Raw genomic sequence first — 27,832 nt, 5'->3', positions numbered from 1 at the left:
ATACAATCCCTATGAATAATGCAGTCCCTTACTGGATGATTACTTTTTCCATGAACTGGACTGAGTGTTCGTGGGTTAGGTATTTTATTCCTTACAACAATTATAGGAAAGAGATGCTCTGATTCCCCAGTTTTACACATGAGCAAGTGAAGAACTGAACTTCAGCAGGGTTAAGTAACTTGAAATAAAATAGTAACAAAATTAATAAAATAAGAGGAGATAAGTAGGGGCACTAGTGTTTGAATCAGGCTTTTTGATGCCAGAACTCATATTCTGAGTAACTTTGGTATACCAATTTCTAAATTTCTTTATTGTAGAAAACTTAGAATAAGGCAAAAAATTCCTCGTATCCCACCACCACCCAGAGGTAGCCACTTTTATTTCATGGAATATCTTTTCTGTGTATCTGATGCTTATGCCTTCTCTGTGCATATATCCAACAGAATTGTGTGTCACCACAAAACATGTATAAGTGTGTTTATAGAACCATTATTCATAATCACCTTAAAGTGGAAGCAGCCTAAATATCATCAACAGTTGAATGGATGAATAAGTCATTGTATATTCATATACTGGAATCCTACACAGTAATGAAGATAAACTACTGCCATACACATCATCATGGTTGATTCTCAAACATAATATTGAATAGGAAAAGCCAGACACAAGATCAGACATCCTCCATGATTCATTTATTTAAATTTCAGAAATAAACAAGTCAATTTATGGTGTTTGAAGTCAAGTAATAAGGGCATGAACTAAAATGGTGGTGGTGAGAATAAAGAGGAGAGATAGTAAAGGTTAAACAAAAACATGAAAATACTTGTATGTGGTGATGAAAGAGAAAGATGAAGCAAAGATTGACTGCAATTTTAAGTTGGAGGGAAACAGGAATAGTAAAAGTAGGGAAAACCACGTGAAAGGCTGCACATAGGGTACGAGTATTGGCTTGAGTGATGTGACTCAGTGGTGACAGTGGAATGTCTGGATGAGAAGCCCCTCTGAACGTTGAAGCCATGGTAATGGATACATCTGCCAAAGAAAAGGCTGTTAAAATAATAAGATGAATCCAAGGTCTTGGACAATTCTTATTTTGGGAGGAATAAAGAGGTACGAAAAGGGGAATAGAAGAGATGTTAGAGAAATGTTAGACATAATAAATGGAAGAAGGGAAAGAAGTTACATGAGGAGGAGTGTTTGACTGAGGAATGGCATTGTGCAAAGTTCATTACAATATTCTCAAGCCCATTCTGTGCTAAGCTTATCTAATCTGCACAAAAATAGTATTTTATGAAATAAGTGCCATTATTATTCCCATTTATAGGTGAGAGAATTGAGGTCCAGAGAGATTAAGATTAATTTGCTAGTTTTCTCAAGAGCACAGAGTTAGCTAGTGACAAATTCTTGATTTAAATCTAAGTTCTCTAGCTCCAGAGCTCAAGTTTTTATTTAGCATTACAACAAAGAAAAAGCAGAAAAATACCATTGCTTTGGAAGGCAGTAAAGAGAAGAGTTAATAAAAGAAAGTATTTTCAATTATTAAGCAATTACAAAAACAAGTTACATTACTTGAGACTTTGCAATCTTGTGTTTGATAATCACCAAATTGACCTCAGGCTTCCTCTGCAACAGATGTAAGAAAGAGAACAAGTGAATGATAATGGGAATATTTTGAAATGGAGAGGAAAGAGTTCATGTCAGATATTTTTTCAAGGTTACTGTTCCTCAACCCTATCCCCTCTTATCTCCCCTAGAAACTTACACATTAATCATTCTCCCTCCCTGTAGACTACTTCCATAATTGTCCAGCTTTGGCAAAGTCTCTTTTATACTGAAACATTCTTTTGTAATTTTACTACCTGCTTCATGGTCTCACAGACTTGCTTTAATCCCCTTACTTTGGGGAGTGGTATTGAAAACTCAAGCGTGTATCAAATCCTTCTCCTAGGAGGGAGGAGGATTTGGAATTGTTGTGGGAGGGAGGTGGGCTCCATTGAAAAAAATGAGTGAATATTGTGAGTAGAAGCCTTGATTTTAGTGAAAAGGTATAACTTTATATTGAATAGAAAAGTTGAGTTCATTCACTGTAGAACAGGGTATTTCAAGAAAACACAGTAAATTTTATGGGGAACTTTGAACTACATACTGGCAACTGCCCTTGAGTAGAAATCAGGGAAAGAAGAGGTAAAGAGGACAGAGTTTGTTCTTAGAGGAAATTATATATTAATTGTGGGGCTCATTGTGGGGAAATAGATATGAAGAGTGAAGAGAGATTGCAGTTTAAATATTTACATGTTAGTACCACTTCCTCAAGTTCCCATCAAGCTACCAGATTCTATAGCTCTAATACAGGGAAACTGAAGAAACAGCCAGGGATGCAGGATACCCGGAATGTACATATTTGAAAAACATTAATTTATACATTATGGATTTTTCTTGTTATATAGAATCATAGTTTTCTTAATACTATTTAAAGGCTCATTTTTCAACCACAAAACTTTCTCCTTCCACCTCTTCCTTCTTCTATTCATTCAGTTTATTTACTTCATTGAATGGTACCAAAGCTCAGTGTTTATTTAAGTTTGATGTTCTAAGACTCCTACTTCAGAGTAAGAGACAATAAAATGTCTGGTTTCAGCTGTCCCAGCCCCGAATCAAGGCAATGGCCTGAACGATGATTGGTCCTTTCTTGGCAGTGGCAATTTTCAGAGAGCAATTTTAATACGTTTTAAAAATATCTGCCTTCTTAGGTGTGTGAGCATTCTCCTTGAAATCCTGTTTTCATTATTCAACCTTCTCAATATATTTTACTCCTCTAAGTAGAGTGCAAAAGTAAATTTTACATTAGCACTTCATATTCCAAACCAAAGTTATCCAAAGAATGAATTTTTAATGTACATGGAAAGAATAGCAAAATTAGATAGCAAATTTGCTACTTTTTTTTAGGACAGATTAAACACATAGAAAATATGCAAAGCTGTAGTGTTAACAATGTATTAGCAAATTAAGAATTATCTCAAGAAAGAGAAAAGCCAAAGAACAAACATCAATATAATTTCCAAAAGCTACATTAAAAATGATTTCAGTATTGGAAGAAAAAAAATAATTAGATGAAGACAATGATGAAAATGGTTGAAAATGCCTTTTGTTTAGCAACTGTCTTCCCAGAGTTACAGGATAAAAATTCAATTTTGCACCAACCATGTTAAAGTCTTTCAGAGAGTATGTTAATTTACAGCTTTATTTAGCCTTAGCAAATAATAGTTTAACGTTGCATAAACCCAAACTGCAGCTTTGCTAAAGCATAGATCCTGAATTTACAATTTTATTAATTGAAACTGAAGCATATTTACCCAGGCTAATGTTATAAAACATGCCCTGGAGCAAGACACTGCCTGTGAAATTTGTTTCCAGTCTTGTCTATCTGAGTAGTTTCTTTAGGATTAAAGGACTTCTAATGATTTTCTTTATTTCTTCTACTGGTGTTAGGTGTCCATTGTTGCTTTGCCTGATCATCAGCTTCTCTGATGATTGATAACACTCAAGAAATCTGAGAGTCCAACACATAAATCATTCTTCTTGAAGAAGTTATTGCAATTCCCCATGTTGCTCAGTTATGATTTAGGAAAAACATAGGATCAAATAAATTGAATAGAATAATATTATGTCACAACCAGATTGTGAATTTGTTGTATCTCCTTTTCCTGAAATGTGTAGTTCAAGGAAAAACAATACATAGTGCCATTTTTTTTTTCCTACAGAACTAATCTGTGGGTTTTAGACTTTGAGAGGAATTGGGAAGAAATGAAGGGGAGTGATTGTTGTAAGAAATGCTTGGTACTTGAATGATAAAGAGTTGGTTGAAATTGACAAACCATTAGAGTGCCACTGGGATTATTTTGCGAATACAGAAATATAGAGGAAGAAACATAGTTTTATGGACTCTAAACCATAAGGCAGATGAGACAGGAGTCAGTTTTGTTCATTAGGATGCCTAGCACATAATGTGGCATTAAGTAGAGACTTGGTAAAGACTCAATTAAATCCTCCTCTCTAGCTAAACCCTACAGAACTTGATTGTAATCTGTCTTCAGTTCTCACTCGTAATGTTGGAGTTCCCTAGGCTCTGGCCTAAGCCTTCTACTCTTTGCTCTGACACACTCTCTAATTTCCATACCTTAGATGCCATCTCTATGATTCCCAACGTGCATCTCTAGCCATAACCTTCCCGCTGAACTACAGACTTCCACATCCAACTTCCTGCTTGACATTTATACTCACATAACTAAGAAAAACCTCAGCCTACTGTCTGAAATAGAAGCATCACAGCTCATACACACATCCCTAAACCTGTATTCTCCACCAGTCTTGCCTTTCTCAATAAATAGCATAAACACTCAGTTACTAAAATCCCAAACCAGCAATCATCCATTACCTCTTTCTTTTACTCACTATCCAAATCCAATCCGTTGACTCTACCTCCAAAATAGATCCCAGATCTATCCAATTTTCTCCATCCCTGCGTATACTTTAGTCTAAATCACCACAAGCTCTTGCCTGGCAAGTTTCAAAACTGATCTCTCAGTTTTTACTTATGCCTCTGCTTTCCATGTTTTCAGAGTAGCCCTAGGCATGTGTAAAACAAAATCAGATAATGTCACTCTACTTGCTTAAACCCCTCCAGTGACTTCCCATCGCCCTGAAAGTATAATCCAAACCTCTTAGCAATGACCTACCATGCAGTCCATGATCTGGCTCCCACCCACATCTCTAACTTTAGCTTTCACCTCTTTTCTTACTTTTGAGACTGCAGTTATATTGACTTTCTTCCTGTTTCTTGACTATAAGTTCACACAAGGCTTATGTGTTCATTATTCCTTTATATAAATAGTGTATCCTCTTATCTGCTGTCTTGCTCTGTGTTAGTCAGGCCGGACCATCTAATCTAAAGTATTTCTCCTCTGGGGCTTCCCTGGTGGCACAGTGGTTGGGAATCCGCCTGCCAATGCAGGGGACATGGGTTCCAGCCCTGGCCCGGGCAGATCCCACATGCCGCGGAGCAACTAAGCCCGTGTGCCACAACTATTAAGCCTGCGCTTTAGAGCCCGCGTGCCACAACTACTGAAACCTGTGTGCCTAGTGCCTGTGCTCTGCAACAAGAGAAGCCAACGCAATGAGAAGCCCGTGCACCGCAATGAATAGTAGCCCCTGCTCACTGCAACTAGAGAAAGCCCTCGCGCAGCAACGAAGATCCAACACAGCCAGAATTTAAATAAATAATTAAATAATTCCTCCTCTGAACCATATCACTTGTTTCATGGTCTTCATTTTGCTCATTGTTTTAAATTACTTCCCTCTTTTATTTGTCATCTGGCTTCTAGTCTTTCTCCCCCTTGCCTCTCTATGCTGCAAAAATGTACGTAGGGAACATGTCCATGTGGTTACCACCATATCCCTAGTGCCTAGAACAGTGCACAACATACAGTAGATGCTACCAATATTTTTAATAAGTGTTAAAAATATTTCTTGAGTGAATGAGTAAAGAAAAACTTAACGAATAAATTGTTCCTTACTCATTTTAACCCACTATTTTGACATTGGCTTGTTACTACACAATTGTTGACTTACTGGATTTATCACATGGTTGAAGTATTTTTTATAATGTAAAGTATTTAAATAAGGGAACAGGGAGCCACAGGACAGTCTTTATTTTTAATAGATCTTTATTGGAGTATAGTTACTTCACATAATGGTGTTAGTTTCTGTTGAGTAACAAAGCGAATCAACCATATGCATACACCTGGCCCCGTATCCCCTCCGTCTTCAGCCTCCCTCCCATCCTCCCTATCCCACACCTCTAGGTCCATCACGAAGCACGGAGCCATTCTCCCTGTGCTATGCTGCTGCTTCCCACCAGCCAACTATTTTACATTCGGTAGTATATGTATGTTAATGCGATGCTACTGTCACTTTGCCCCTCCCACCCCATGTCCTCAAGTCTATTTTTGATGTCTGTCTCTTTATTCCTGCCCTGCAACTAGGTTCATCAGTTCCTTTTTTTTTTTGATTCCATATATATGTGTTAGCATACAATATTTGTTTTTCTCTTTCTGACTTACTTCACTCTGTGTGATAGACTCTAGGTCCATCCACCTCACTACAAATAACTCAATTTTGTATCTTTTTATGGATGAGTAATATTTCAATGTATACATGTGCCACATCTTCTTTATCCATTCACCTGTCGATGGACATTTAGGTTGGTTCCATGTCCTGGCTATTGTAAATAGTGCTGCAATGAACATCGTGGTACATGTCTTGTTTTGAATTATGGTTTTCTTACGGTATATGCCCAGTAGTGGGATTGCTGGATCATATGGTAGTTCTATTTTTAGTTTTTTAAGGAACCTCCATACTGTTCTCCATAGTGGTTGTATCAGTCTACATTCCCACCAACAGTGTAGGAGGGTTCCCTTTTCACCACACCCTTTCCAGCATTTATTGTTTCTAGATTTTTTTGATAATGGCCATTCTGACTGGCATGAGGTGATACCTCATTGTAGTTTTGATTTGCATTTCTCTAATAGTTAGTGATGTTGAGCATCTTTTCATGTGCCTCTTGGCCATCTGTATGTCTTCCTTGGTGAAATGTCTATTTAGGTCGTCCACCAATTTTTTAACTGGATTGTTTGTTTTTTTGATATTGAGCTCCATGAGCTGTTTGTATATTTTGGAGATTAAACCTTTGTTGTTTCATTTGCAAATATTTTCTCCTATTCTGAAGGTTGTCTTTTCGTCTTGTTTATGGTTTCCTTTGCTGTGCAAAAGCTTTTAAGTTTAATTAAGTCCCATTTGTTTATTTTTATTTCCGTTTCCCTAGGAGGTCGGTCAAAAAAGATCTTGCTGTGGTTTATGTTAAAGAGTGTTTTTCCTATGTTTTCCTGTAAGAGTTTTATAGTGTCTGGTCTTACATTTAAGTCTTTAATCCATTTTGAGCTTATTTTTGTGTATGGTGTTAGGGAGTGTTCTAATTTCACTCTTTTACCTGTAGCTGTCCAGTTTTCCCGGAATCACTTATTGAAGAGGCTGTCTTTTCTCCATTGTATGTTCTTGCCTCCTTTGTCATACATTAGGTGCCCATATGTGTGTGGGTTTATCTCTGGGCATTCTGTCTTGTACCATTGACCTATATTTCTGTTTTTGTGCCAGAATCATACTTTCTTGGTTACTGTAGCTTTGTGGTATAGTTTGAAGTTGGGGAGCGTGATTCCTCCAACTCTGTATTTCTTTCTCAAGATTGCTTTGGCTATTTGGGGTCTTTTGTGTTTCCATACAAATTGTAAAATTTTTTGTTCTAATTTTGTGAAGAATGCCACTGGTAGTTTGATAGGGATTGCATTGAATCTGTAGATTGCTTTGGGTAGTATAGTCATTTTCACAATATTGATTCTTCAAATCCAAGAACATGGTATATTTCTCCATCTGTTTATGTCATCTTTGTTTCTTTCATCAGTGTTTTATAGTTTTCTGAGTACAAGTCTTTTGCCTCCTTAGGCAGGTTTATTCCTAGGTATTTTATTCTTTTTGTTGCTATGGTAAATGGGAGTGTTTCCTTAATTTCTCTTTCTGATTTTTCATTGTTGCTGTATAGGAATGCCAGAGATTTCTGTCAATTAATTTTGTATCCTGAAACCTTACCACATTCATTGATTAGTTCTAGTAGTTTTCTAGTGGCATCTTTAGGATTTTCTATGTATAGTGTCATGTCATCGGCGAACAGTGACAGTTTTACTTCTTCTTTTCCAATTTGTATTCCTTTTATTTCTTTTTCTTCTCTGATTGCTATGGCTAGGACTTCCAAAATTATGTTGAATAAGAGTGGCGAGAAGGCCAGTCTTTTCATGGAAATGCCTGGAGGTGTGTACAGTGAAAAGGCAGGGGCCTCAAAAGCTGAAAGAAAGGGCAAAAAGAGGGGACAAAAAAGTAAAAATCTATAGTCCTTTATATTCTTTTTTTTTTTTTTTTTTGCGGTACGCGGGCCTCTCACTGTTGTGGCCTCTCCCGTTGCGGAGCACAGGCTCCAGACGCGCAGGCTCAGCAGCCATGGCTCATGGGCCTAGCCACTCCGCGGCATGTGGGATCTTCCTGGAGGGGCACGAACCCATGTCCCCTGCATCGGCAGGTGGACTCTCAACCACTGAGACACCAGGGAAGCCCTAGTCCTTTATATTCTAAGGACATGACACATACCAGAGGCTAGCTAAAAATCTAGAGAAACCAACAATCCTAGTTTACTGGGACTATTATGAAGGGCGGATTCCTTGCATCTGGGACTTGGACTTGAGACTTTCAGTTTTAAAATCAGGACAAGTTGGTCACCCTAGATGAAACTAAGAGCTTTTTCCCTTGCTACTTATATATTTGATAATCTTCCCTTTTATTTCTTTCGTATCTACTTCTAGAAGTAAAAGCCCTTAAAAATTTATAAAATAGCTTTGTTTGTTTGGAAAACATTAGACAGAGGAGAACCTTTGAGACTAATCTGTTCTTTGGTAGAACTGGGAGAAGAGCAAGTAGATACTACTGGTGGTGATAAGAGGTGATGATGAAGGGTAATACAATCCTGGGAAGAAGGAAAGGAGAGTAAGAGAATTTCTGTGTTCAATTAGCATTTAAATTCATTTGCATTTCAAGGACACAACCTTGAAATAGTACTGTGCTGTTGAGACCATCTGGACTGTACATGTGACTGAACCCCAGGAAGGCCTCTATATAAACTTAAGATTCTGTAGGGTTGGTGTGGAGATCTACTCATCTTGTGGCCACCCAAGACAAGCCTGGTAAGTAAGTTCCCTTGTGTATTAAAACTGCCACCTGCCACTCTGAAGTGGCCTGTCTCTTTCTTGGTCTGTCCCTGCCCTCTGTGTATGGAGGCCAATGTCAAATTTCACCTGGAACTCTGAAGGTTGTAAACCAATACATTTATTATGGTTACTGATATATTTGTATTTATTTATATCATTTTGTTTTGAGCTTTTAATTTACTCAGTTATTTCTATACATAATATTTCTTTTTTTTTTTGGTAGTTTTTGTTTTTTCTTCTTAATAAATTTGGATCTTATACCTTCTAGCTTAAGTTCTTTTTTAGCTTTAAGTTTTATTCTCAGGTACAAGCCTGGGAATAGTTTTTTGTTAAATTCTGTCTGTGGAATTTCTCTGTCTTGTCAATAGTACCATTTCAAACCCCACACCTGTGTGGGAAATTTTCATAAGAGACATTTTAATATCTTGTCCGTGAAATCCCAAGGCTCTTGGCTAAGACTGGTAAATGTCCCAGAGAGCCAAAAGATCAGTAACTCCATACCAGTCATTTCTACTTCTTTCTTTAATTTTGGCCACTGAAGATCTCCTTAATATATTTTGCTCAGTTATATGATTCAAAGAATATTTGTTATATTTTATCCGGTTTTCTAAAGTTTTTTGTAGTGAGATTGTTTACAATATCTGATGCATCTTTTTGACCAAAATGGAGCTACTTTAATTTGTATTTTTACCCAGCTCTGTAAGTAAAGATAAATAATTCACAATTAATTATGACCAAAATAAGAGTAATTTGTACTTCGGGAGAAAAAAGTAAAACCTAATGTTTAACCTTTTTTGTTTTTTAATAAAGAAGTGTATTCTGGGCTTTGGATCAGAGGCTGTTTATGAAATATATGTAGTGAGGCTTAGTCATACCAATTCCCTTTCACTCTTGGTTCCTTTCCCTGTTACCATCATTTTCTGTCACTTCTGCTCAAGTCCTGCACTTGCTCATGCATGATATGAAAAATGAGGACTGGAGTTTTGGTATGAAGAAAAGGAAATGCTAAGAGAAAATCTAATAAAATTAGAAAGGAGAATTCCTCTGGCCACCTACGTATATATCTGTATCTATATATATATATGCGTGTGTGTATATGTATGTCAGAGATAGATAGAGATACATATGATATGTATGTATTATATATGCAGGCATGTGTTTCAGTGATGTTATGGGAACTCAGGAATTTCATTGCTAAAATAATTTTCTGTGCCCGGAGTCGGTACCTACTTGCATTTGTTTTCATAATTATTTCTATAATTGGTTCTACAAGTAAATACAGAAATAGCTGGCTTATTCCTACCACCTGCTTATAGAGATATACAGAGAAGGCAGTAATACATATCTAATTTATTCTTCATTTCATTTTCTAACAAATAATATGATCACAATACTGGAATTATATCCAATTTAGTATTCTGTTCCTGCATTCAAACACTGGGATTATTTTTTAGAAAATAGATGCCCTTTATGAGAATTAAATGGTCAGATATAGAGAGGTGGATGGCTAATTGTAGATGCTATTTGAATAAATTTGCATATGAAAAGTCTTCAGAAAACTTCTTTTAAGAAAAAAATACATATAGGTGCATGTGCTACCCATAAACCATTTTATTTGGGATGACTCTATTCTCACACTTGCGCCAGCAACTCCAGAGTCAAAACAAAAGTTCTAAAGTTTTTGATAGGACCTTCTTTCTTCTCCGTCAATTATACACTTAGTATACACTTAGTTATCTGTTTTATGTGGAAGGATTTCCATGTTTTGTGGATGCCATTCTCAGGACCTGATCAGAATGCAGAAGAAAAAAAGCGAATGGAAAATATATTTGACAAAAAGGAAGGGAGGGAGGAAAGAAAGATAGAAAATATGGATAAACAAAGTTAGTGAATTAGATGAAAATGTTAGAAATTACAGATAATTGAAAATATTTCTGGTACTATTCAATAGAATTAGAGATTTTGGTTGGTCCTGTTCTTTGGCAATTCCACTCAAGTGAAAGAAAATCTTTGTTGACATATCCCTGGAACAGATATCAATGAGAACATTCCCTGCTAAACATTTTCTTCTAATGGGATTTTCTTTGTTAAATTTTGGTTGTCTTTTGAATGAAACAGGAGACTACCATCAGATCATTATTCTCAAGAAGCCATCCATCCCTGAAGTTCCTAGCCCAGCTATATTTGCATTATGTCTGGCACAGAAGAGCAAGGCAACAATAAATTCCAGGGTGCTTACCACTGACATTTTTTTGCTTCCTTATCTACAAGTGCCAGCCTCAACCAATCAGTATGTAAAGTCCACACTCTATTTTTTAAGGAAATCAAAGTCATATAGGTTGCCAGATATTAATAATTATATCTAAACTCAATTAAATACAAATTCATTTTTATCAGTATTTCTGAAGGTACTTCCATAATGATATCTTATTTACTCATGCTAAAACACTTTGGTAACTTTGACCCTTGTAGGGGAAAGTGTCCACTAATGACCTGGTTGTAGACTCAACGATCAACACTGTTCCATTACTGAGTATTATTTTACTTTAGGAGCTTCCCTGAATCACAATTTAAATATATATATATATTTTTCTTAATTATGTGTTATACCGTTGTTCTTCCTGTGAAAAGAACTGTAGAGGGTTGGAATAAAGAACACATAATTCTGAAGATGAAATATCACATTCTAGGTTTAGGCACAAAGAATCTAATAAAGTTCTCCCTCTCACCAAATGAAGAAACATTGCTCTTATTTTAAATATCCACATTAAAATGTTTACATCTGTAATTTAAAATTTAATTATTCAGTTCAGTGGTACGTTTTCTGGATATTTAATATGTTATATGAAAACAATAAGAAAGTCTTTAATAAAATAGATGGATAGCCAAGTTATAATCATCTAGGGAAAAAAGAAAAGAAACCCAGGGGCTTCCCTGGTGGCACAGTGGTTGAGAGTCCGTCTGCCGATGCAGGGGACACGGGTTCGTGCCCCGGTCCGGGAAGATCCCACATGCCACGGAGCGGCTAGGCCCATGAGCCATGGCCGCTGAGCCTGCACGTCCGGAGCCTGTGGCTCGCAACGGGAGAGGCCACAGCAGTGAGAGGCCCGCATACTACCAAAAAAAAAAAAAAAAAAGAAACCTGATATGAGCAATTGCACAGAATTCTTTGCCAACATTTTGAAGCCCAAAGTGATTGTGGGCCTATAAGGAGAATGAAGGATGAGATATTGTGAATGTGTAATACACCTGCATGCTTCACATAGGCAGTCTGATCTGACATAATTAATTGGCCAGAAGTAAAAAAAAAATTACCAACAAGGCAATGTTATCATTTCATTCTACATAAAGAGATTTTTTTTTTTTTTCTAAGATTATGCTACTAATGTCAGCCTTGCTGCTGGGGTGACCATGTTCATGGTTGAAGGCAAATGTGTCACTGTTCTTCAAAACACTAATTTCAGACATATGCAGTGCTAATTAGAAGTCTAGTAAGTTTTATCACCTTTCCATACAAAATTCAAGCCTGCAAAAAAAAAATGCTTTTTTAAAAATATTACAACAAAAGAGAAAATGCATTCCCATATGGTATAAAAAGTATTAAAGAACTTGCCTAAAAAGTCATTTATCAAGAGAGGAAATTTTCTTCAATTCCTTAATTTGTTTTTTCATGAAACTAAAGTGTTTCATTCATAATAGATATTAATAGTCCTTTAAAATTAAAGCTTTATTGGCAGAAACAGGTGCCATGCAACTATTCTTTTAAATGACAGAAGATGGTTATAAGGTACAACATATGGTGGGAAAACCTAGAAAAAGAAGACGCATTCCTTCTTTGGGCATCAAGACAAGCTTCACTGAGAGACGTTATTTGGGGTGGACCTAAAGATTGGGTAGAAAGAATATTGAGGCCAAAGAAAAGGGGCAAATTAAAATATTGTTAAAGAAAAGAAAGTACATGTTTAATGTAGGGTGTGAGGACACGGCACAAGGGAAAATAGTGGGAGATCAACCTGAAAAGTAGAAGGAGGGTGTAGTGGAGAATTTGGGGAGAGAATCTTAGGGAGAATAGGAGAAGCTGACTAAAGCTGCTGAGCACTGTGATAAATACTATAGCTTTTTTCTGTATAGACAATAGAGATAATTTTTGAGTTCAGTGAACTAATTTATATGGCGTTATCAGAGCTGTGTATTTGGATAAGTGTGTCATGATTGCACTCATGTCAGAACCAAGATTGTATTATACAGGAGACTCTGTATTTCTGCCTACCTTTTAAACTTGAACACCAGAAGAAAATGTTGTGAAATATACATATGCCAGTGTGTGTATTCAAAAGATTTTGAAAAACAACCAGTTATCTAATTTGGACCTAATATAGTGGGGATGAAACACTTTCATCTGAAAAAAACTAAATGATTTAGATCAGATAAGGTATTTTCATTGCTTACTTAGTTTTGCTTCTGTATATAAATTCACAGTATGTGCTTTAAGACACTTTGAAAAGTTTGGTAGTTTTTATGGTTGTAATATCAAAATATGTTTTTGTTGTTTCAGATGATGGTGCCTGTCAATTAACTGAACTACTGTGGTAAGTTGGTTTTTCTCTTTTCAATCTGCATTGAATGTTTTCCGTTCTAAGATTCAAAGGGATTTATGTCACCTTTAAAACCCATAAAAATGTGAGCACTTAAATGGATTGAAAGTCAGGCGTGCCCTAGAGTAGACTGAGCTTTTTTTCAGGGATGTTACCCTTACCTTTTTTCTTCTGATCTGAGCCAAAATTGGAAATCAGAGAGCCTCCTGTACACATATACCAGGAGCCTAGGAATGGCTACTGTTTTCCAAATGTTTTCCATTTCACTTGTCCCATCTGCTTGCCCAGGGTTGACCCTGAGAAAACATACAAGTGTTCACGCTATCAGAGGCAGTAGAATGTCTTTTAAAGAAATAATTTTTGAGTAGTTTTAAATTATCTGGAAGTTTGGTAAGAAGAAGCAGATGTTTCTCTTTTCTCCCCTCATTTCATGGAGGTATTAATGATCATGGCCATGATGGACAGGCTGATTCTCATTTTTCCGGTTTCATACTTGATTAAATCATATTGGAAAGCAGAAGTTGAAAGACAGTTGTCTTTGTTATGAATGTACTGTGGCTCCTTTTGGGGATTTCTATTGGGTAATATTACATGTGGGAGAATGAAACATGGTACTGCATGTTGTGAAAGATAATAATGATAATAAAATATATGCTGCAATGGTGTGCCCTCAAGAAAGGAAACTTGAAAGAGGTTTTCTCTGGCAATACATCAGATTTTTAAAGATGTTTTGTTTCTTCTCTTCTCTTTCAATTAAAACAAAGAATTTAGTTTTCAACCACATTATGTCAATGGAGATGTTTGTTTTCACAGATGCTTCACTTATTCACACTCTCAATCAAAATCTCTCAATCAATTATAAAAATAGTATCTTGTTGTTAGTTACTGTTTAAGTATTTAGAAGGAATTTTTATAGTGTTTATATCGATAGTGAAACACCCAACACTTACTGGCACAGATAATTATTTTTGTTTTTTTGCTATTATTCTTAAAAGAAGTGAAAGTAGAAAAGGAATTTGTATCTTAACTTACATAATTGCCTTGGATTATCATGATTGGTCATTGAAAACTAAGATGAGTGGGTGTGGTTTGTATCAATCTAATTCATCTCTGAAGAAGTTGGTACCCTTTTATCTCTATCTTGGAGGAACAAACTGAACATATTTGTATGTTTTTACAATACTGGGAAACTGGTATTTTCATGGACTCTCTGCATTTTCAGACTTACAAGGAGAAGACTTTGCATCAGGACATTACCCATTTTACTTCTTTGAGAGTTTATTGGTTTAGAGTAGAGGGAGAAAAAGTTTCACTATTTCCTCTCTTATTCAACTGCAATAAAGAAAAAAATTAATGAAAGTGTGCCTTTGTATATCATCCTGCCGCTGCCTATAAGACATGGCCAGAGAGGCAGGCAATTGGGGGAGGGATAACAAGAAATTTGGAGATGAAAGAAAAGTTCATAAAGAGCTTGGATAAAAAAGAGGAACGGGCAAAGGTATGGGAAGCTGTATGGGGTTTGATTTAGGGAAGAACAAATGTTGGAGGAAAAAAAGTATGTGAGTCCAATGTATACTATACTAATGTTTCTCAAACTTCCATGTGCCTAGGAACCACCTGGGCTGTCTTGTTAAAATGTAGATTCTAATCCAGTAGGACTACACTAAAGCTCAAGAATATGTATTTCTATAAGTTCTCAAGTAATGCTAAAGGTGCTGGTTCAAGAAATGGCAAGATATTATATAAATAATTCTCTTCTTCTACTCCCTATTCAAGGAATTCAGTTGAGGGGTGACTTTTCAAGCATTTGATTCGGATTTGATTTTTAGTGCTCTTATTTCACTTTGTAAAGATCATTCTTAAGATTAGAGAAAATTGCCAGTTTTAGTTCAGCCACCCACAAAGAGAACTGGATCTTGCTAGCCCCCAAAGTCTAGCTTCCCTCTCATTAACTGTTTAATCCATGGTAAACTGTGAAGGATTAAAGAAAGTCATTTTGTTTGAGTTAAATAATTTTCAAGTGCATGAAGTATAAGATGTTACAAAACAAGATGCATTTTTAAAACATTGCAGTCCATTCAGAGGCCATAATGTCATCACCCTGCAACAGTAAAATTATAAAAAGCAACGATGGTCATGGGGGTTGGAGTCCTAACCATAATATAAGTAAAATTTACCAGCATTGCTGTGCTTGAAAGTACTTGACTTTTGCATTGAAAATGCAGTACGGTGTTCTATTGATATTATGAATGTTAGCTAGTCTAATAGTTAAGCTTATTCAGATTCCATGGAGATTATCAAGAAAGCAGGATAGAAATCAGACTAGGCAAGGTGGGTCAGTAGCCCTGAATAATAAGCCAAGAATTCCTTGTCCAGTGGTGTAAGGAAATCTAAAGGACATTCTAGAACCTGGATTCTCCTAGGAGCCTGGAGAAGACCATGGAAGGAGAAGTTCTAAAATCAATCTGAAGTTTTCTGCTCTCTTTCCTCGAAATGAGTGTGTCTCCACCCCAACTACATGTCAGAACCACCCGAGGATTTGAGAAAAAATAGTTACCACCGGGGCCCACCTCAGAACAATTAACGCAGAGTTTCCTGGGTGGAGCCTGGCATCCAAAGATTAATGGTCCAGCTTCCTGGTGATTCCATGGGGAACTGGAGTTGAGAACCAATGCCCTACATTAAGACCTGAGATTTGTATTTTTTTTTTTTTTTTTTTTTGCGGTACGCGGGCCTCTCACTGTTGTGGCCTCTCCCGTCGCGGAGCACAGGCTCGACGGCCATGGCTCACGGGCCCAGCCGCTCCGCGGCATGTGGGATCTTCCCGGACCGGGGCACGAACCCGTGTCCCCTGCATCGGCAGGCAGACGCTCAACCACTGCGCCACCAGGGAAGCCCCGAGATTTGTATTTTTAACACACTGTCAATGTTACTGCTCCATGGACCACACTTTGAGTAGCAAGGGCCTACCGACCCCCATAAGTTTTTCCTCACATTCAGGAGAGGCAGTATCACTGACTGAGGAGTAGTTGCCTTCTCTCTAAGTATGAGGGGAGAGAAGGGAGAAGCAAAAGAAGAGAAGAGACATCCAAATGGCATGTGGTGTGAACCCTGGGTAGAATATTCAACTCCTCACCTGATCGGATTTGAAGGGCAAAGGAAAAAATCCCTGTACTCCAAAATATCTTACCTAATCATATCATAGCGTGCTTAAACTTGCACTATTAAAATTAATTTGATTTTAGTGCTTTCCTAACTTAACTGTGCAAACATTATCCTTTGGTACAATTGTTATAAATATAGAGAATTGAGGAAGAGAGTGAATTGGGCAGGAATCGGAATTTTATTAATCATCCTATGGTTCTAATTGAGAACAGAACTTGGAAGCCATTGTTTTAGACCACACACTGCATTCTTTCCTGGCTTTCTTTCAATATGTAAACATATTCCTCTTCTTTAAATTAATATTTTATATGTACTATTCTGCATAACAATAGAGCTCAACATAACAACAAAATAATAATGATCAATACTAGGTATTATACGATGCTTACTATTAGTCAGGTACTGATCTGAGAGTTTCATATGCCCTAAAAAGTCTTAGATAATATGTACTATTGTTACCCACTTTACATCTAAGGAAAGTGGGGAACAAAAATGTTAAATTTCCCAAGTTCACATAGCTGGTAAATGGTAGAACTGGGATTTTCCGGTGTAAGATATTCTGGCTCCAGAACCCATGCTCTGCTAAACTACTTATCAACTGTCAATTGATTAATGTATTTAACAAGTGTTTCTAGAGCAGATTCTAAGCACGAGGTGGTAGGAATAGAGCAGTAAGCACTACAAAATGTATGTCTTTATGAAAATTCCTTTTTCATGGGAGGCTCTTGTTTTTAGAATAGCCAGAATTCTTTAAAAGACAGTATTCCTGGCAAAAAGACATGGGTTCAAATGTGACCATTCCATTTACTTTCTGAGTGATCTTGCTAAATCTCTTTATCTCTGTAGTAAACTAATGAAATAATGTGAAGGGATATCTAAATGAGTTACTTTCATTGCTTTGCATCATCACTGACCGTAAAGAAAGAAATTTTGCCTGTATATGAGGCTTAAAAAATGTCTTAGTTGGGAAAGATTGATTTTTATTATGTCAGTAGACACAAAGAGCATTGTGAAAGCATTAGATAGCAGGAAGGTGTTTGTGGCAATGTTAGTGATGTTGGTATTGGCATCGGTGTTAGTGGTGATGATCGTCATAGTGGTGGTGATGGTTGAGGTGATTAAATTGATCATAAAAATTGCTGTTCATTAAGCGCTTACAATGGCTAAGGCATTGCACTAAATTCTTTATTTTTATTACTTTATTTTTTTCTATTTCACAATCTTATGAGGTCATATAATTATTGTTATAATGTAGAGCTGGAAAATGTGAGGATTAGAAAGCTTCAACAACTAGCCCAAGTTGCATAGCTAAACAAGTAATGGAACATGAATTTGATCCAAGATATGTCAATTATCTATTTCTGTGTAACAAACCACCCTAAATCTCAGTGGCTTAAAATAACCATTTGGTATTCCTCATGATTCTGTAGGTTTACTGGGCAGTTATTCTGCTCTGTCTGAAGTTGGCTGGGGTCACTTATGTGGCTACATTCAAGTAGGCACTTAACAGGAGGTCTGTTTTTCATGTGTCTCCTCTTTCTACATGATGAGTCATCCTCCAGACGCTCTCCACATGACCTTCATCTCTAGTAGAATAGCTTATACTTTCACATAGCATGCAGCTCAATTCCAAGAAGTGTTCCAAGGAAAAAGCCACACTGCAAGTGCCTCACTTTGCAGCATGCTTGCTAAATTCTCATTGGTCAAAACAAATGTCCAAACCCAAAGTCACTGTAGGAAGGAATAAAACCAGTGCACAAATACCTTGAGACATGGTTCAGTCTCCCATACCAGATATGGCTGACTCCAAGACCCACTGTGCTTTTAATTACTATAGCGTGTTTCCTCCCTGGAGATATTGAAAGTGAACATTGGAAAAAAACAGACCACATAGTATTGTTGAAGAATCACCATAGGTAGACTTGACCTGGGATTCCAACAATAATGAGTAAATTTAATTATTCAAGAGGAAATTTATTATACAACACTCAATTTTGAGCTGGATGGCAAGGTTCAAAGTTTGAGAATTCAGAGCTTTTGAAAGTCTGATTACCAAATAGGATCATGACGTAGTTGGCAAAATTGTGAATATTTCCAAACTGGATTTCTACTCTTACCCTAATGTAGAATCTCATTGTCACAAGTACACTTCTGCATTTGAGTAAACAAAAGGAGGAACAGCGATAATATTGTGTCTACTTAGGTTACCAAATAGGATCTTAGTTGAATCCTCAAGGGTGATCCCAAAAGCATGCAGAAAAGACCTGAGTCTGAAAGAGTCAGATGGCAAAAGACACCTGCTGTTACCAATGGCCCATCTATAATGCAGAGCAACCTCTTAACGTGAGGTTGTGAATAACTTTGGATTTTGAACAGGCTTGTGTCCCAGTGCGCCTGTCCGGACGAATTAGTTAAAAAAACAGACATCCTGCTTATCTAGAATCTTATTATTGTGGTCATTAATTTTCCCAACCTATTGTACCACACTTTCCTCACTTAGGGCCAAGGAGATTCTTGAATGTGCAGCAAGACCAGAATAATATAGAGTGTTTTGCCTCACTGCTTTCAAGCTGTTCTGTTGTTGTTGTTTAGGAGCTCCATAGAGAGCATCTGTCTTTAGGATTATAAATTTGGTACTTTTTACCAGCTCTAAATTTTCTCTAATGCTTAAGAGTAGTTGGATCAACAGCCTACTCCCATCATTTAGAGACAAGTAATGTGCAAAACTGAGTGAACTCAATATGATCACCACTCAAGGCTTCTCCCTGTGAACTAAAGTCTTCTTTAAATTTTGAAATAACTTCTAAATAAGAAGGCAAAAAGAAGCAAAAGCATGTGTGAGAAAACATGTTTTTTACTTTTTCTTGGCACAAAATGCAAGTGTAGTAGCATCCCCCTCTGTCATAAGTAGAAGTAGGATCCATTCCCATGTTCTTCCAGGAGTTCTGTTTTACTAGTCAGTAAAAACTGAATCCATATTGCTATAAATGGAAGATAACTAACACCCTAATATATTAAGTAGGGATTTCTAAGTTGCACCAACAAAATAATTGGGTGCATGTACAAATGAGGATTCACATGTACAGAATTCAAATTTTGTGTATGCAAAATAGATAATTGTGCAATCCAATAGGTGATTTTGATTAAAATCATTGTATATGCAAATTCACCACTTGCTGAAGCAGTCATATTTTGACACATGCATCCATAATTTGTGGTTTCTAATTTAAGGTAGTTTCATGGCAGAAATAGTCTTACCTATTGGATCTCACGTTTTACGTATTAGCCAAATACTGCTTTTTAAATTTTTTCTTCCTTTTTGGTAATCATATTACTGTCATTTTAAAGTGACATTTCTCCTTGTATCAATAGCACTTTAACATTTCTGAAAATTAGATAGATTTAAAAATCAATTAGAACATTTAATGTAGTCTCTTATTTAGCCTTACAGTAGCCCTCAACTTAATGGTGCATTTTACAGTAAAGAACATCTTATAATAAAGATATTTTGATAAGCACCATCTTGCAATCCATACCACCTTATCACAAATCTCATTTTGTTATCATAAACAGTAGCAACACACACTGATATTCTCATATTATATGTCAGGCACTTACCTTTCACAGCCAGCCTGAGAAGCAGATTTAGCGTATTTTAAGGATGAGGAAACTGCTACATAAATCGCATGACTCTCTCAGGGTCACAAAGCAACTACATGGCAAAGCTAGGAAATTCAGAACCCGGGAAGAGTGTGGCTGCTGTCCTCCTTAAAAGCAGCACGAACTCTGCTTCAGTTGCTCCTTTAAGGCAGTCGTGACTGTCTGAGAAGTTGCAATGAGCCCTACTTGCACAGGAATGATCTCTCCTTTCTCTTCTCTCTTTCTTCTTTTCTTTTCTCTCACTTTCTTACTTCTCTTTCATCTCTCCTCTAAAGACCCTAGGACAGTAGAGAACCTGGAGAACTGGAGGACAGAATCTCCCATTGACTGGTTGCAGGCCAGTGTTTCAGGGAGCTCAGGAATTTGTTTCCCTGTGTCTCTTGATCACCATATTAAAAGCAAAAATCTAAGCATGCTGTATTCCAGTTTCACATGGCCTTTGCTCAAAACCCTCCAGCTTCTCCTTAATCTTACTTAGGTTGAAAGCTAAAGTCCTTACAAGGGCCTTAAGAGTTACTCATGATCTGGTCTCCTCTCAGACCTGGTCTTCTGTCTCTGTCCCCCTTTGTTACTTGTTCAAGCTAATCCCGCTTCCCTGCTCTTCCTGGAACCTGGTAAGCAATGTCAAGGCTGAGGTCCTATGTACTTGTTTCCCTTCTTGGAATGCTTTCCCAATGTACAGAAGGTGGTTTCCCCTTGTGACCGTTAAGTCACTGCTCGAATGTCATCTTATCACAATGCTCTTCTCCCTCACCTCTGCCTCTTCTTATCTCACTTAATCTAGTTTCTTTTGCTTCCAGAGCACCTACCCACCACATCTATTATAAAGGTGTTTACTTGTCTAACTTTTCCTACTACAATCTATAGAAAGTATAAGACAGTGGCTTTGGATGGAATGTTCCCTGTTGTATACCCTAACCCTGGTACAGAGTAAATGCTCAGTAACTAATTGTTGCACAAACTAATAGTTGCATAGTTTTCTTATGCGAGGATTCCCTACTTAGCTGTTTTCAGAATGAATGCATGAGAGGTGCAACACAAAATAATTTTCTTTACAGCAGTAATACACATAAAGACGTGTTTGTCAATGGTTCCTATGTCGTGTTACATGAAACAAGCAAAAGAAGGTGGAACAGAAAGTTATTGCAAGTCATGATAAATGATTACAAAATATGATCAAAGTTTTATTATTTTAGGGAGCACCATAAAATCAATAGCTAGACGTTATACTGCTTACTATGTATCAGCCCTATTTTACATGTTATACATATAAATTTAATCCTCACAACAACCTTACAATGGAAATACTATTATTAATCCATTTCACAGATGAGAAAGCTGCAGTACTGAGAGTTTAAGTAACTTGACCAAAGTCACAGAGAATTGTATAGCTTCACATAACAGTATTTTCACATTGCAATTGATTGTTCAATAATAACTCTCCCTAATGATCCGGATTAAGTTTCCCACTTTCAAATATTTTCTTTTCCACCAAGAGTAGCAATATTATCACATCCCTTTATACACTTTGTCTAAGAAAGCCTGTTTTTAATTGATTCTTTCTAATGTCTCAGAAACTATCTTGGATGAATTAACAAATATATTAATATACACATGCTACACACTTTCCTGGATTAATACCTATAATTACAGCAATAAAATATTTCATTTTATCTTCTCTTATGGCAGTTTTAGCCTATCACATTTAAGCCTTTCATGTTAAAATGCATTTGTTGAATCATGTTTCTCCATAAACCTGTAAATGAGAACAAGCCTGTGATTGAAAGCTAGTTTTGCAGTGAAGCCATAGAATTATTTACAGTCACCTTTCTTTAATACCTAATTGGATTGATGCTTAAAACTAAGGTAACTTTATGTACTAGTTTGCTCGAACCATCCCAGTTCATGTCTATTTTACAAGTGTAACCATATATATATAGATAGATAGATAGTTATTAATAATTGCATGTACTTTCACTTTCGAAAGTGTCTCCAAAATGTCTAGCACAGACAACAAATTTTATGTTCACCTATTTAAAGCAGATATGTGATATTACCAAAAGTCTTTATCCTGGGGGTAAAAAAAAAAGGGGGGGATGATTACGTATCCTCAATAAATTTATTTTAATTTCAAAAGTAATCACTAAATTAAAATCCGGGGTGGGGGGGAATAATGCATGCTCACCAAAATGAGACACACTAGGCCTGGACTGTTCTTCTACTTGCTCAGTAGAAATTCCGTCAACAAATCTGATCAAACAATCTGAATTATTAAAAGAATTAATCTTTGCTAGAAAGGATAAAGCGTTAACTTTATTGCTCTAGGTCTTTACTAGATTTCACGTAAACGCATACTGAAAGCATTAGCTGAAATATTGTGTTCCATTTACTGTTCCACGAAATTCATTCAAATGTAAGCCTCTTCTTTGGCCATGCTGGCTTGTACAAAGGGAAAAATCAAATTCCCAATCATCCTCAGCACCTAGACTCATATCCAAAGTCCTTAGCACCTCCTGGCATTGAATAAGCACATAGCCAGAATGTCTTCTGCTATTTCCCAGTTTAGCTCTATTGAGACACAAATTCTTGGAAGGCCCAGCCTGTAGATTTCACATGAAGAGTTTTTTTTTCTTTTCTCCTTTTAGAAGAAGGAAATCTTTTCTGTACTGGGGCTCAGGAGCCTGAGACAGCCACTCAGTTCCCTTATATTTTATAATATTCTGAAGAATATAGCCAACTGTTCATGAAGCCTCAGACCTATAACCTACTTCTCGCCTTCATTATTTTTTCTTTAATTCAGAGCGCCTAATTAAGAAATGAACACAGAAACGTTAATCACAATATTTGTGTATTTTTACATGCAAATTTTTTAATTGTATCATTTGAGAAAAGGTTTTCATTTTTCTTATTATTTTGCTATTTAAAATACATTTTACTGCTATTCTTTCTTCTATTCCTCCTCAGATTCTTGCTATGTCCACTGCTATAAAATGTTTGTTAGTCTTCATATTGGTTGACTACTTTCTCAGATGATTGAATCACCTCCAAGAATCTCACCACCTCTGTGAAGCCCCCAGTAAGGCTGTTGAAACCACCATTCATTTTCCCCACACACACCCTCAGTCATCTTTCAGTTTTATTTGCTAGGATCTTCTCTACTAAAATGTATCACTAGATCTGCCAGGGAGATTTGGAGACCCTGGCTAAGTGCTATACTTCTTTGTTTCGCTGTGAGGCAGACTAGGAGTTTGGTAGCCCTAGGTGATAAGTTGTATGGTGCCTGAGCCTCTATGTGCCTGCCAGAGGTTCACAAACTTCATAGTGGTCACTTAGGATCAGGGAAACATACAAGGTAATTGGCATTGCAAATGTACAGCGGAAGTTATCTTTGTAATACACCTATAAACTTGGGCTCATGTAAGTCACTTTCATCAAAGATCAAGATAGACAAGTACTTTCCAATTTTTTTTCACCTGGAAATCTAAAATTTTACCTGAGATAAGTATTTTTCATAAGGCAAAGAAGGCCACATGGGGCTTCTGAAATTTCTTAAGACAGTTGTCCCAGAAGCAAAAGTATATATATGCAAATGAGGCCCCTCATGGGTGGTCATAATTGTTTTATGAGACAGCATACTTTAAAAGAACATATGATTGAAATTATAGGTTCAGATTGCCCCTCTGCCATTTGCTTTCTGTGTATCTGGACTATACACTTTAATTAGAAGGTTGTGTCTTTAAATGAAAAATGCAAATCAAAAGTGGCATTCACGGCCAAATTTGTGTATATTAAATGGGTTAATGTAAAGTATATGCATAGGAAGGTGCCTGGTTTATTGACTGTTCCCTCACCCAGCATACTGGGAATAATCATTCTCCTTGCCCATATTCACCTTCACTAAGTTTTGTGAAGTCTGAGTGCGCGCGCGCACACACACACACACACACACACACACACACACACACACGCACAGTCATGCTACCGGGTAGCTTGAAGCCCTCTGGGGTGAAATATGTGCTCACTGAAAGAACCAGTAATCTTATTTCACTGCTTTCTTGAAAATATGTACGAAAGGATTGGTTTACTGTGATTACTGACCTAGGTTAGGCTTAGAGCAAAGGCAGAATCTGTAAACATTTTGAGCTACTTGTATAAGATTGTCTAGAACTTCACTTTCCTCTCATTTACCTTACTCTGTGCGCCTATGTCTGAAGACTGTTTTATCAAAAGGAGGAAAAAAAAAACTATATAATTGGGGGGAAAATTGTGTAGAAAAAATGTTTGACTGAAGCCTCTGGCTGTCTCCACAGTGCTTGTGAGTCCAAATGAAAATGGGTGAAAACACTAAACAATTTTAAAGGCTTTCAGACATGGGGATGCTTGTTAAATGAAGACAGAACATGTTGATTCATTATTCTTTTTTATGTCGATAACATGTCTACATTATGGCATTGTGTTAGAAGATATGCATTTGTTCAACCTACGAAATAGCTTGAGTCAGGAAATAAAATTCCTATCACTCAGATAGCACCTTAGAGAAAAAAAAATGTAAATACTTCAAACTTTGAAATACTTTGTTTAGAAAAAGTGATATATTGAACATGCATACATGTTCAGTAAATTGTGAGGGTTACTGTGAGCAGCTTTTTAAACTATTTGAGAGTTTCAGGATGCACAGTTGTTTCAGAGGAACTTTATTTTTTAATGTCACATCCAATGTGAAAATTTTTTTTTCAACACTCATCAAATAGAGACACCACTGAGAATCTGGAACCAATAGTGAAGCATGAACCAATTAGTGATGAGAAAATGCATCATATTGGAAAGTCACAATAGTAGTACTTAGTGATCAAGGAGTTCATTTTATTGTATAGTATTGGCAGACAACTGATAACTAAAAGTTACAAGAGATAGTAACAACCAGGGTGAAAAAGCAATCAATTTTGAAATGTCAAGAAAACTATTTATTTATTTTCTAGGAGTTAGTTTAATTAGAAAAGTTGTTATAAGTGCCAAAACCCTGGAAGGAACATATTTTATAAGTTAAATGGAAATGTGCTAGATTCTTATTGCAAGAACTCAAAGACTAGCTTCAACATACTAGGTGATCAGTGTCAGAGTCATACACAGTTGATGTTTCTACATTGAATAAGCTCTTTGGTTGGAGCCGTTTGACCCAGAGAAATGCCTAGTCTTTTGTTCACATATCATCTTTTCATACCCAAGGTAAACGGGACACAGATTCTTATAATATGCAACATGGGAAGTTGAAAAATCCTGATAAATCTAGGTTTAGTTATCATCTTCTATGCCAACTACATAAGTGACCTTGGACAAGTAAACTACTGAGATGTATGTTCTTTATCTGCAAAATGTATATGTCTATGATCAAAATAATGTATATAAAAAGTTGGTAAAATGCCTTATACTTTGAATTCATTGTGCTCTGACTACAATGTGGTTGTTTGCCAAATATATCCACTATGCAGGTTTATACTTATTTAACTTTTTGTGAGTGAATGGGGCCTTATATTAGTTCTGGCCAATATACTGTGAACAGAGTGAAATATCACCTTGGGGACAAATATTTAATTGTTGTTGCTGGACCCCACAGTATGCTTTCTTTTCTTTGGAACATGATTGTCAAGTCATTGACAGCAACTAAGCTCTATCATTCCTGGTTCTTGAGTGGCCATGGTGAGCCGAACACCTTTGACTCTGAAATTGTAAGCACAAGGAAGAAATAAATGTTTGAGATTTGGACCTGATTGTTACTGTAGCATAACTTAGCCTATCATTAGAAATACATTAAGGTCCCTCCTAAAAGCTTATAACTCCTTCATAGAAATAAAAGTAAGCATAAAATGTGTTAATATCTCAATTTGCAATTTCTCCTTGGCCAAGTCATTTGACTTTAACAATGTATTACTTAAGGCATTAAGAAACTCTCAAGCATGGCAATGCCTCCTTCAAATACTCAGGATGTTTAAGAGCAAGTTATTTAAGTTCTCTCATCTTCTTATCCTAAATTTGCTTAGTTGTGTTAGTATTTTTTAAATCATTTCATCCAAATTCTTTTGAGAATATAAAATGGTGAACTTGTATCTTCAGTGTACACCCTCGGTTTGAGATGAATCTTTAGGCTCTTGTAACTTTTTTCCATCTGTTTAATTATTTTGTAATCAGAATCTCAAATATTTATCAGTTACTAAATGTATGTAAAGGATTTGGTTCATTGGGAAATACAGTCAACCCTTGCATAATGTGGGGGGTTAGAAGTGCTTACCCTCCGCACAGTTGAGTATAATTTATAGTCTGCCCTCCATATATGCAGTTCCTCCAAATCCGTGGTACTGGATCCACGGATTCAATCAACTGCAGATCGTGTGGTACTGTGATATTTATTACTGAAAAAATCCAAGGATAAGTGGACCCACGCAGCTCAAACCCATGTTGTTCAAGGGTCAACTGTATAAAGAAAATTAAGGCATTTGCTTTGTCTTCAGAGAGTGTATAATCTAGTTGGGGAATCATGCCAGAAATGTACGAAAGTTACAGAATAGTACAAGAATCTGAATCATGCCAAACCATAAAAGACACATATTATCATTGCAAAAAAGTTATTTTGATCTGAAATGCAATTCTCAGACTATGGAAATATAAAAATGTTCTGGTGATGATATGGCAGGGAAATTTAAGAATATACTTGACTATCAAGGGGTACTGGGCATGATGACTTCTGAGCACATTTCTATTTCAAACGAAGGGGGTGCACTCTTCATGAAAGTTACAATATTATTTTAAAAATTTTGCTCAGTAGGCACTCCCACTGTCTCTCATCCATAACCACTTCTGTCACCTGTAGTTAGTTTGCTCCCTTCATCATCTCTCTGCTTCATCTGCCCCTGATATTTGTTCCTTTAACTCTATCACTGTTGATCAGTGGTGAGGCAGTATCTGAAGATATTTTGCATACTGATTGATTCCAAAGGCTCTGGAGTCACAGAAAGCTGGAATATGAATCCTGACTCTGCTGGCCATGTGACCATAAGCAAACATTGTTGTATCTCTGAACTTCTCTTTCCCTATTAATGTAATAGGGTCAATAATAGTGCCATGCTTATGGAGTTGTATTTTGAAACAAGATGATGTATGAAAGGTATTTAGCACATAATAAGTCCTCAGTAAATTAGCTTACATTATTTTTTTTTTCTCTGATCTTCACTAGCTGACAAATACATACATTTTAATATATGGTTCTTGCTTGATGAAAATAATTTGTTGAGAATTACAGGAAAACAACTGTGGCATTTTTGATAGCAGGAAAAATTAACAAGATGAGTATTTTTCTTTTATGGAGAATTTCTACTTTATTACTCATATAGCACTTCCACCATCTATAAAGAATGCACAAAGACACTGACTTCATATATAGGTGCACATAGAAGTGTATCTTATGTGTGTATGATTACTCAGTAAAAATGTATAATTGGATCAGATTTCTATGTGTTCTATTTCCTTTCAGAATTAAAGAGCCATGTTGACATA

At 36.5% G+C, this 27,832-nt stretch overlaps 1 protein-coding gene across 6 annotated transcripts in view; it reads left to right on the top strand.

Moving 5' to 3' along the window:
* The window catches only part of PTPRD (protein tyrosine phosphatase receptor type D), a 2,140,681-nt gene that overhangs the window by 1,124,372 nt on the left and 988,477 nt on the right, over positions 1 to 27,832 (top strand). For all 6 annotated transcript variants that reach the window (XM_060014745.1, XM_060014746.1, XM_060014743.1 and 3 more), the window contains one exon: positions 13,420 to 13,453. The gene's annotated coding sequence lies outside the window, so the exon portion shown is untranslated. The remainder of the gene's footprint in view (positions 1 to 13,419; positions 13,454 to 27,832) is intronic.

The sequence above is a fragment of the Delphinus delphis genome, chromosome 6 (assembly GCF_949987515.2).
Source record: "Delphinus delphis chromosome 6, mDelDel1.2, whole genome shotgun sequence".
Taxonomy (NCBI): Eukaryota; Metazoa; Chordata; class Mammalia; order Artiodactyla; family Delphinidae; genus Delphinus; species Delphinus delphis.
Note: the sequence above shows the minus strand (reverse complement) of the source record. Positions and strands in the feature narration are given on the sequence as shown.